The sequence below is a fragment of the Crocuta crocuta genome, unplaced genomic scaffold (genome assembly GCF_008692635.1).
Source record: "Crocuta crocuta isolate KB4526 unplaced genomic scaffold, BGI_CrCroc_1.0 scaffold16, whole genome shotgun sequence".
Lineage (NCBI taxonomy): Eukaryota > Metazoa > Chordata > Mammalia > Carnivora > Hyaenidae > Crocuta > Crocuta crocuta.
Window position 1 is genome coordinate 6,788,447 of NW_027531893.1, and position 11,101 is coordinate 6,799,547.

Here is an 11,101-nt window from a genome sequence, read left to right on the forward strand (position 1 = left end):
CCCCCCCCCCCCCCGCCGCTGCTTGTCACCCTGAAATGTGACTGCTGGCGGGCATGGCCTGGGTCTTAATCGTCAGCGTGACGCCTGGCACATAGAAAGCTTGGGATCAACATTTGTCGAAAGAATCCTAGACCACACAGCTTGTCACCTGCGGAGCCAGAGAGGCCCCGCCCCTGCCCCTAACCGCACGCCCTTCTCCGGACCCGGGCGCCCCCTCCGCAGTGCCCTGGCCCCGCTCTTTGGAGGAGGGCTCCAAAGCCGGTGTCCTCTCCCNCCACCCTGGAGCCCCCAGAACCTCCGGCTCCAGTCACAGAGCTCGGAGCCTGCCCGCGCTGCCCTTCCCACCGCTCCCCCTCCGGCTCCCCAACCCTCCTCCAGACGAGTATGGAAGTTCTGGGCGGTGGAAGGCAGGACCTGGGAGGGTAAGGCAGAGGAGTGNTTCAGTAGCCCATCTTCCTCCAGCTCCATGTGTGTTCTCCGAAGTCCTCCTTCCGTCCACAGTTCTAGGGAGACTACGGAGGCAGAAAGCAGATCCATTTTTCATGCAAGTTTTTTAAAGTGATAGACAAGGCCACATCCTGAGTCTACCACCTCTTCCACCTCTTTGTGAAAGATCTCCATCACTGCCTCCACCACCACCACCACCATCACCACCACCACCACCACCATCACCACCATCATCACCATCACCATCAACACTATGAACACCATTATCACCATCACCACCATCACCATCCGCTTCGTTATCATCACCACCATCTTTATCAACCCCACCACCTTTCATTCTTTCAAGAAATACCTCTTGAGCGCCTACTATGTCTCAGACACTTATAGCTTGTGTTAAAAATATAGGCGTGGGCACCCCAGACAGCCCCTGCCATTAAGAAGTGGATGGTGTAGGGGCGCCTGGGTGGCTTAGTCGGTTAAGCGTCCGACTTTCGCTTGGGTCATGATCTCGCGGTTCGNCACAAAGGGAAAATAACCCTATTTGTGCGGCACCCCCGGGTGCATGGGGGAGGGCTCTGGGTGCTGAGGGTGACCATCCGTAGGAGCCACAGCACCCCTGCAACACATTCTTAAAGAAACCTCGTGCCAAGACTCTACAACTGATAAACTGGAGAGAGAATCGCTCAACAGAGTGTCCTTAGGACAGCGTGGCGTGAGAGAAACTACCAGGGGAAGGTCACTTGGATTTGGAATCTAGGAGGTGACATGACGTGACACAGGAAGCACGGAAAGGCATTTCATACCTAGGGGATGATTTGCACGATGGGTTTAGTATATTCTAGAAAAACCAAAAGAAGAATAATCGGAGGAGAACATAGGAGCTAGGAGAGGCCATGAGATTGGGGAACAGGTAGGGGCCAGGTCACTCCAGTCGTGAGGCCACGATGGAGCATTTGGATTCTGGTTGAAGGCGCTGACTGGCTTTGAGCGGAGAAGTGAAACTTTAACTTTCTTTTCTTTTTTTTTTTTTTTAAATTTCACGCTCCACACAGGCTTTAGTGTGGAGCATAGACCGTACGGAGGGGCAGCAAGGAGGTCAGTTAGAAGGACACAGCAGTAGAAGCAGCAAGAGCTGCTGGTGGCTTGGGCTAGGGTGGTGACAGCAGTACACAGACAGTGAAGTGAATGGGTAACTTGAAATTTTGAGGAGGGAAGAATTGATAAGACTTGGTGACGGACGGGTCGAGAATTACTGTTGTCCTTGTTCCTTTACTCTCCTTACCAACACCGTCCTGACCTCCATCACTGGCATCTTCATCTTCTTCATTCGCAGCAGCAGCACCCTGCACAGCGTGTCACCAGCAAGAACATACCCTCGCCTTGAGTGTGCACACCATTCCACTCCGTCACTCCTTCCTCCACCGCCATGGTGAGGACGGACCTTTCCCACAGCCATCCCCAACTGAAGCCACTGCTTTTCACTTCCATGGCGCTGTCACTGTGTCCTCACGCACAGCATCATCGGATCAGCCCTCAACTGTCCCATCAGCACGAGGGAGGCAGGATGAAGGCGAAATTCAGTGCGGCCGGTCCCAGGCCCACCAGTGATGTCTTTAAGCTCAACTCTCTTCTCTCTCTGTCTCTCTGTTGCTGTTCTCCTCTCTCTTGGCTTCATTTTTATGCAGACTCTCACTCGTCGGACCCCACCCCGGGGGCTGCCTGTCCCAGATTAGCCACCCCAGCCAGAAGAAAGAATCTCCTTTTCAATGGTGCCCCACAGATTTCCCAAACTGAAGCTGGTATCCCCCTCTCTGACCAATCTCTGTGGGTGGGAGGCATAAAATGCCATGATGGCCAAGTCTAGATCACCTGCCCTCTCCTGGACCCAAGTTAGGGTGGATCAATTTCACCCCAACATTTGAGCTAAGGGGTGTCACGAGGTGTCATGGCTATCAAATGCAGCAGGTGAAGTCAAATTTGAATTTCAGATAAACAATGAATAGATTTACAACATAAGTATCTACCGTGCAATATTCGGGCTATACTTACACGCAGACACTCACAAATTGCTGTCGTTTTCCAATCTGAAGTTCAAATTTTATCTGAGCATCCTTTATCTTATCTGGCAAAATCAGGTGGCTCCCCAGAGGAAAACCAAGGTGCCATTACCAGCACGCGGAGAAAGGGCGATGGCAGAGCAACACAGAAGCGCCCCCTACGGCAGCCTGTGCATGTGCCCTCACCAGGTCTCCCTTCCTCCAGGATAACTTTGTTGGTTTTCATCATTCTGTTCTTCCTGAGGATTTTAATATAATCTACCTAATCGTGCTCAGTCACTCTTAAAAAATAACAGACACTAATGTTTTTCAATAAATAGGCAAAGGGGGAAGCACATCAAACACTGGGTGATATCATTACTCAGCCAGTCAACTGAAGAGATGAAATTGGAAGGCTCCCGAGGCAGAATCCAAACAAACCACAGCATTTAGAGTTAAAGCCACCCCGGGCACCATGCTGGGGCCGGGAGTGGTGGAGAACAGCATCGGAGAGGGGGTTCCGGAGGCTGATTTTGAGTCTTAGATCAGCGTCTTACAGGCTCTGAGAGCCCAGAGAAGTTGCCTTCCTGCTCTGAGCCTCAGTTTCCTCTGCTGTAAAATGGGGATGATGGGATGAGTGGGTGAGGACGGTGGATGTAAAAGCACCTTGTAACCTCTGCAGGGTAAGAGCAACGTTTCCATCAGTATATGTGGGCAGGGGGTTGCAATTTAAGAATGTAGGGAGATATGTTTGTTTCATTTTTTAGAGTTTATTTTTTTTGAGAGAGAGACAGAGAGCATGAGCAGAGGAGGGGCAGAGAGGGAGCGAAAGAGAGAGAATCCCAAGCAGGCTTCAAGCTATCGGCGCAGAGCTCGATCCCACAAACCAGGACATCACACCCTGAGCTGAAACCAAGAGTCGGACGCTTAAATGACTGAGCCACCCGGGTGCCCCAAGGAGGAAATATCTTTTAAGAGAAGAAGGGCAGAAAGGAGGGACGATGTCAGGACATGGAGAAGAAAGATCACCTCTCGTTACACAGCCCCAGGCATCACGGGCAAGGAAGCATTTTGTAATTAGTGGACCCTAGATGCGTGCAGCTCTGCGGGCCTGAGGCCCCGCCTGCCTGCCATGCCCAGGCCTTGAACACGTGAAGTTCTTCCCCGCCTCTGGATCCTCACACATGCTGTTCCCTTTAACTGGAACACTGTTACCTCCCCTTTTTTTTTCTTTTTGTTTGGTCTCAAAAATTTCTTCTTCGGAAAAGGTTTAGCTAAACCCCAGCTTAGGTTAAAGGCACTTACGATATGCTGGTTACGGTGTGATGAATGTCCCACCATATTGACTCCCGCACTCCAGTCCCCAGCTCGTGTCTGCGCATCCGGCGGCACGCCAGCGACTCTGCATGTGTGGACCGTTCTCCCCGGGGTGAGAAGGGCTGGACTTGCTGGAGAGCGAAGGCCCCAGGAACAGCCACGGACGGGAGGGGCCGGCTCTCTCAGCCCTTGGAGGAGGAAGCTCTGAGGTCCTCAGTGCAGGTGAGCCCCAGCTCCCCAGCACGGTGACCTGCTCGATGGCACGGCTTCCTCTGGTTTCCTTCCCTCTCCACCTTAATCCCCCCACTTGTACCATTGTGTCCTGGGACCACCCCCCAAAATAAAACTACTTGCCCTCAAATCCCGACCTCGGGGTCTACCTCAAGAGACCTAACCTAAGACACGCGCTGAGACTCTCCAGCAGTAACTACTGATTAACAACGAAGTCACCTGTTACCTGTCTGCCTACTCCTTTGGACAGTCAGGCAGTATGGTAGATACTATAGGAGAGCTCATTCAACACCACCCTGATCCAGCTCCCCCTGCACGTCCCAGCCAGCGGTGGCTATGTGACAAAACTCTGACCGATGAGGTAGAAGTAGAGTCTGTTAGGAAGGTGAGGCCCAAGGTTTAAAAGAAAAAAAAAAAAAAAAAAAAAAGACCTTGGGAGGAGAAGGCTTTTGGTTCACTTGGAATGCAGATGTGATGTCTGGAAGTACAGCAGCCATATTGCAGCCATGGGGATAAAGCTCCTTGCTCGGCAAAACCAAGAAGACACAGACTCACAGTCTCCAATAGCATTGAACACCTGCCCCATCCTTGAATCGCCTACCTCCAGGATACCCTCTGATGATAAAAATAAGCCCCAGTCTGTTGAAGCCACCATTTCAGGATTGTCTGTGTTTGCAGCTAAATGCTTCGTGAACCGAGGCAGACAGGGATTACATTCGTTCCACCCAATGCGTATTACTGGCTTTTAGGTTCGTGCGCCATACACAGTAGATGTGTGATGATTTGTTGATTTAATAAGTGAATTCTGCCCAACGGTCTCTTCTTGCAAGCACGGAATTTATTCCATGTGGCAAACCCATAAGGAAGAAACTCGGGGCTGTAGACACATAGCCAGAATATCTGTGTAGTTGTTAAGATTATGGCACTAGAGAGAAATGGTCTGTTTATTAACTTTCATGAGGCCATGGTGTTCTGCTGGCCAACTGGAGTCCACAGACCTGGCCTGTTCATAACCATCTAAGTGCAAAGCCTCCACCAGTCCCTTAGACACAGAGCGGGAGCCAGCTGCCGCTTGTCCAACCCTAGGCGACAATTAGCCGTGAGTGAAAAGGGATCAGTAACCCACTGGTCTAACTTCCCCATTACGTCCCAGCGTGAAGGCAGGCTGCCTTTTCTCTCCATTTCAAGGGAACATCTTCCCAAATCGGAATAAAACTCCCCTGGCCAGAGAGAACCTGCTTCCAGAAGCAATGTGGTAGGGAGAGCTTTGGGACCAGAAGCCAGTCTGGCCTCCCGCGCCGCCAGTCTGCCCGAAGATCCAGAACTGGTTACTTCTCTCTGAGCCTGGGCTTCCTCATCTGCAAAAGGAGCTGGTAAAATCCTCTCCCGGAAATCTACTCCGGGAATAGTTTACATGCTAAACTGTTACAATGTGGCAGGCACATCAGGTGTGTCCCCCCCCCTTTTTTTTTTAATGTTTTTTAATTTTTGAGACAGAGAGTATGAGCAGGGGACTGGCAGAGAGAGAGAGAGAGAGAGGGAGGGAGACACGGAATCCAAAGCAGGCTTCAAGCTCTGAGCTGTCTGCACAGAGCCTGACGAGGGGCTCGAACTCACGGACCATGAGATCATGACCCGAGCTGACGCTGAAGTCAGATGCTTAACTGACTGAGCTACCCAGGCACCCCAGGTGTTTTTCCTTTTTAAGTCTTCACATCCATCCCATCAGAGAAACACACAGCCCCCCCCCATCCATTTCATAAATGGTACAACCGATGTACGTAAGACCTGCATGAGATTAAGTTACACGATTCAGTGAGTTTAGAGATACATATACGCTTGTGTTACCATCACCACAATCCAGGCCAAAAACATAACGCTCGCCTTCCTGAAAACTTTCCTTGTGCCCTTTTGTTTTTGGTTACGGTGTTGTTTTTGTTTTGTGTAAGAACATTTAACCTGAGATTTACCCTCTTAACAGATGCTGATCCCATCTGGGACCACCCTCATCCACACACCCAGGAAAAAGTGTTGAATGTGGCCAGTCAAGTTGACATAGAAAAGTGACTGTCATGGGGGGGAGGGGGGTGAGTAAGGACTACAAAGGGGCATGAAGTTGCTTTTGGGGGTGAAGCAAGTGATGATGGTCACACAAGTCTGTAGATATACTGAATATATATGTATATGTGTATATTATATATATATTCAGTGCATGTACACCTGAATATATATATGCATATATGTGTGCAAATTTGTAAAAGCCACATCCTGGACTCACCCAGGCCTGAACAGAAGGCAGCGGGAGGGAGGAGCTCAGGAACCCTGAGCAGGGAGAGAAGGTAAAGGTGGATACAATAACCCGGATGACAGTAGTGGCAACAGCACCGCCCGTGGAAAGTGGACGTCTGCCAAGTGCCAGACGCGGTGGCTCCACCTCCTCACCTCTGTAACGCTGCCATCCGGGGAGGGGTACGGGGAGAGGGGTGTCGCCCGGCCAGAGGTGGGGGTTCGGTCACCAGCCCAGGGGCGCTGCAGACAGACCACGGGTGCAAACCCAGCCTGCAGCCCTTCCTAGTCTGGGACCTGGGCAAGGTCCCAAAGCCTCACCAAGCCTCAACTTCTCCATCTGTAGAAAAGGTATAAGATGCCCCGACCTTGGGGTTGCAAAGGTGTGACCTGGAATCGGGCAAGCGAAGCTCTGAGCAGAGACCCGGGTAGCTCACGGACACAGCCGGTGAGTGTTAGTTCCAGCTGTTGGCGTGGGTGCCTGCCGTGCAGACACGCGTGGCAGCTCAGTCTGACCCAGCAAGGTCCCGCAGCTACGAAGGCGTGGACCCAGCCTTCCAACCCGGGCCCGGCTCTAAACACAGACGTATTCATACCATCCAGGTGTGGATCTAAACAGGCTGCCCCAGCCCTGTGCCCTGAAAGCGCCTCTCCAGATCATGAGGGCCAGAACTGCCTCCTCAGTGCTGGCCGGCCGCCTCCGGGCAGCTCCCCCCAGCCCTCCGAGGCCAGGGCAAGCAAAGGCCGGGCCAGAAACTCACTGATTGAGATTCTGAACAGCACGAGGGGTGTGTCTGGACCCAGCCGGATCTCCAAGGTCACGTGCCCTTGAAACTGCCTGCTGTGGGGCCACGGCCCCTCCCTTCCCCGGCGAGGATGTGCAGCAGAGACTGGGAGAGATATGTCTCAGCACAGGAGACACCACAGCGTCAGCCAGAGGAGGAACGGGGGACCCAAAAAGAAAGGGCATAGCTACTCAAGCCCCCACAGAGGACAAGAGCGTGGCCACATGTCTGTCCAGCCCGGCAAGCTCTAACGAGCTGAGCAGCTACTGTGTGCCAGGCACTGAGGAAACGACATGAATCGGGGTGGGTCCCCCCCTCTCCTGAGGACCTCACAGTGTCCTGGGGCCACGGAAAATGCACGTGTGGGCACGGAAGTCGACCAAAATCATACCATTGATGACAGCCGCCGTCTGTCCCACCCGGGTGTCCGGGTAGCCCCTCACCTCCACTGGGGGCTGCCCCTCACCTCCGTCACGCTGCCAAGGACTCAGCTTCACAACGAACCCGCAGGACTTGCCCGTGGCCGCTGTGTCAAATCATCATGAGGTTAGTGGCTCAAAATAACACAGATTCACCTCTTTCAGGTGCAGAGTCTGAAATCCGATTCCCCAAGCAAATGTCAAGGACTCACTACTTCTAGAGGCTCCGGGTGATTCATTTCCTTGCCATTTGCAGCTTCCAGAGCCCCAGGCTTTCGTCAGTTTGTGGTCCCTCCATTGTCAAAGCAGGTACTGGGGCATCTCGTCTCCTCTCTGACCTCTGCCTGTGTCTTCAAGCTCCCTCCCTCTGACCCTCCCCTGCCTGGCTTGTACAAGGACCCTTGTGATCACACTGAGCACACCCAGAAAATGCGGGAACGTCTCCCGTCTTCACTGGAGACCCTTGCCTTAATCACATCTCTAAAATCCCCTTTGCCGTGGAAAGTAACATAGTCACAGGGATTAGGGCGTGGACACCTTCGGGGGAGCGGGGGGTGCCCAGCACGAGCCCAGTAAGGTGGGGACTCACCGTCACGCCACGTGACGGGGAGCTACACCCTCCCCCACCGCTCCCCAGAGCGATATCCACACGCGTAAAACACAAGGGACAGAAGCTCGGTGGCCAGTTTGGCCTGTAGTCCGGATCAACGAGACAAAAATAGTAGCTGAGCTTGAAGCTTTTTTAGTTCAGCCCGTTAGTTATGTCCATCCAGAGCTCATCTGAATGTCTAAAACCTCCCCAAGGCCTCCCTTCTGAAAAAAGAAAAAAGCATCATGGATGCCCATTTGCCTTTTACCGTAAGCGCATTAACCACCGTCCCCACCCCCCTTCTCCCTGGCCCTGGCATTTTTTTGTCCAGAAGCATTTTTCCAGCATAAACAAGTATCTCGTGGCTACAACGGCCCGGGGAAAAGAAGGCGTCTAGACACAGGCCAGACAAGCCCGGCCTCCGCCAACCTCGGCCGTGACTGAGCAGAATTACAGGTTATCCATCTACAGAAATGCTTGCCTAGCCGAGCACATACTGGGCTGGCCGGCCTGACCAGTCCAGCATTTGTGTGTATCCGTAGACTCTCGTCCACGGCAACACACCAGTGAAAATCTAGAGAGAGCTGAGATCCCTGCATAGATAAAGGCTCAACCAGCATTGAGTTCAGCGTGGTTCAAGATTTGCTTACGGGACCAGAACGGTAAATATTTCAGGCATTCCTGGCGCTGACTGTATCACACCTGTTAGTTACACTCTCTGTGGTTGTAGCACAAGCAACTGTGAACAGTTGCAAATGAGTGGGCAGGGCCGTGTTCCAGTAAAAGCTTACTTACAAAAGCAGGCAGGCCTGCTGGATTTTTGCTGACTGGTTCTCTACGACTCTTCAGGGGCTGAAGTGAGGAATCTGTGTTTGTTGAGCAACTAGTATATACCAGGCACCAAACTGGGCTGTTTCATTGAGTCCCTAAAAGAACCCTGTCAGGTGGGCATGGACCCCACGTTACAGATGAAGGAAACTGAGGCTCAGAATCATTAATAACTGGCCCAAAGTCACAAAGCTCGTTAGCAAAGGTCAGGACTTGAATCCAAACATTGCCAAAGCCCTGACCTTTGTGGCCACAGCACATTGGCTCCCCCTGGGGCAGCTGTCGTTTCTGGTTACCCCACTCTGGGTCCCGCAGCGTGTGGGTACCCACCCCCGCCCCTGTCGGCACTCCAGCCTCCCCATCCCGGCTCCTGTGGAAGCCTGCTTATCTCTGACACCATGCACCCCCCCATTTACCCGCAGCCCTTCCTACCAGCCCACCCCGCTGAGTCCCCCTCCTTCCCTCCCCCCCATCATCTCTCCTTCTCCACGGAGCTCAGCGCTGCTCTGTCGGTAACACATTTACCCACCTGGGAAAGAAGAAATCGAAAATGTTGTTTTTGCACAGGATGTCTTCTTCGCTCGTGGCTAACATCCCCCCACAGAACAGGACTAAGGACCAGAGTCATGCAAAAAGTCGATATATATTGAGCTGGCACATGGGCGGGCTGGCTAGGGGCTGCCTAGGGACTGGAGAAGCAGGAGAAAGAAGGCAGAGCTCTCTCCAGAAGCCTCCAGAAGTGAGCACAGATTGCCCCTCATTCAGCCTGGCAGGGGAGTGGGGGGACCCTGAAACAGGGAGAGCAGGTAGGAATTCGTCCGTGGGGGAGTCAGGAGGAAGGGCATTCTGTGCAAAAGCACAGAAGGAGAGCCTGGTCCTGGCGAGGGGACGGCAGGCTGGCCTCCGGGGGAGAGGACTGGCCGCTGGCATCTGGGTCTCAGGCTGCCCAGCACCCCCTCCCCTCCTTTGTAGGAGAACCACCCTTTCAGAGCAGAGTATTAGAGAGGCTGTCGATCAAGGGGGGCCACCCACCCGCAGTGAGGTAGGCCTGGCAGATAAGCTCCAGATAAGCTCCGGTTTCTGGAATTTGCCTCCAAATACAGAACACTAGGAAGGAAAATGCCTGGGGGAATGGGGTTTACTCCTTTCTAAGACAAGGCTTTGNCGATCAAGGGGGGCCACCCACCCGCAGTGAGGTAGGCCTGGCAGATAAGCTCCAGATAAGCTCCGGTTTCTGGAATTTGCCTCCAAATACAGAACACTAGGAAGGAAAATGCCTGGGGGAATGGGGTTTACTCCTTTTTAAAACAGTGCTTTGCAGAAGCTCTTTGTTTCCCCGCCCCAAACTTCCTGAGCCTCTCTGGCCCGGGCCCTTTCAGGGCCTGGCTTCCCCAGCTTTTCCTTCCATTTGGTGGGAGATTCCCCTCATGCGTTGTCACGTCTTTTAGCATAAATCAGCCATTGCTGGGTTCAGGAACTCATTTAAAATTTTTTGTATTTATTTAATGTATTTTATTATTTTAATAAAAATATACAAGATATAATAATATATAACACATATGTAAATATTATTTTATTAATATTTATTCTTTTTATTTTAGTTTATTTATTTAGAGAGACAAAGAGAGAGAGAGAGCATGAGCAGAGGAGGGGCAGAGACAGAGGGAGACAGAATTCCAAGCAGCCTCTGCAATGACACAGTGCAGAGCCGGGACTCAAACCTGTGAACCCTGAGACCATGACCTGAGCCAAAGCCAGCTGCTCAGCTGAGCCCCCCAGGCACCCTCACCTGCCATCTCTATGGTATACACAGCAAATCATCACAAAAGCCCCCATCTGTTGAGTCCCTACTATGTGTAAGGCACTGTTTTCACTGACTTGGACTGCTGCAACAACGCCCCACAGACTGAGTGTCTGAAAGCACAGAAACGTATTCTCTCACGGATCTGGAGCCCGGAAGTGCGGGGTGAAGGTCTCGGCGGGTCTGGCTCCTTCCCACTCCGTGAGGGATCTGCTCACACCTCTCTCCTGGCTCCTGGGGGTTTGCCAGCAACCTGTGCCAAGCCTGTTTTCTGCCACATCATCCCGATCTCTGCCTTCCCTCGTCTGGTGTCCTCTCTGTATGTCTGTCTGTCCATCTCTGTGTCCAAATATCCCCTCTTT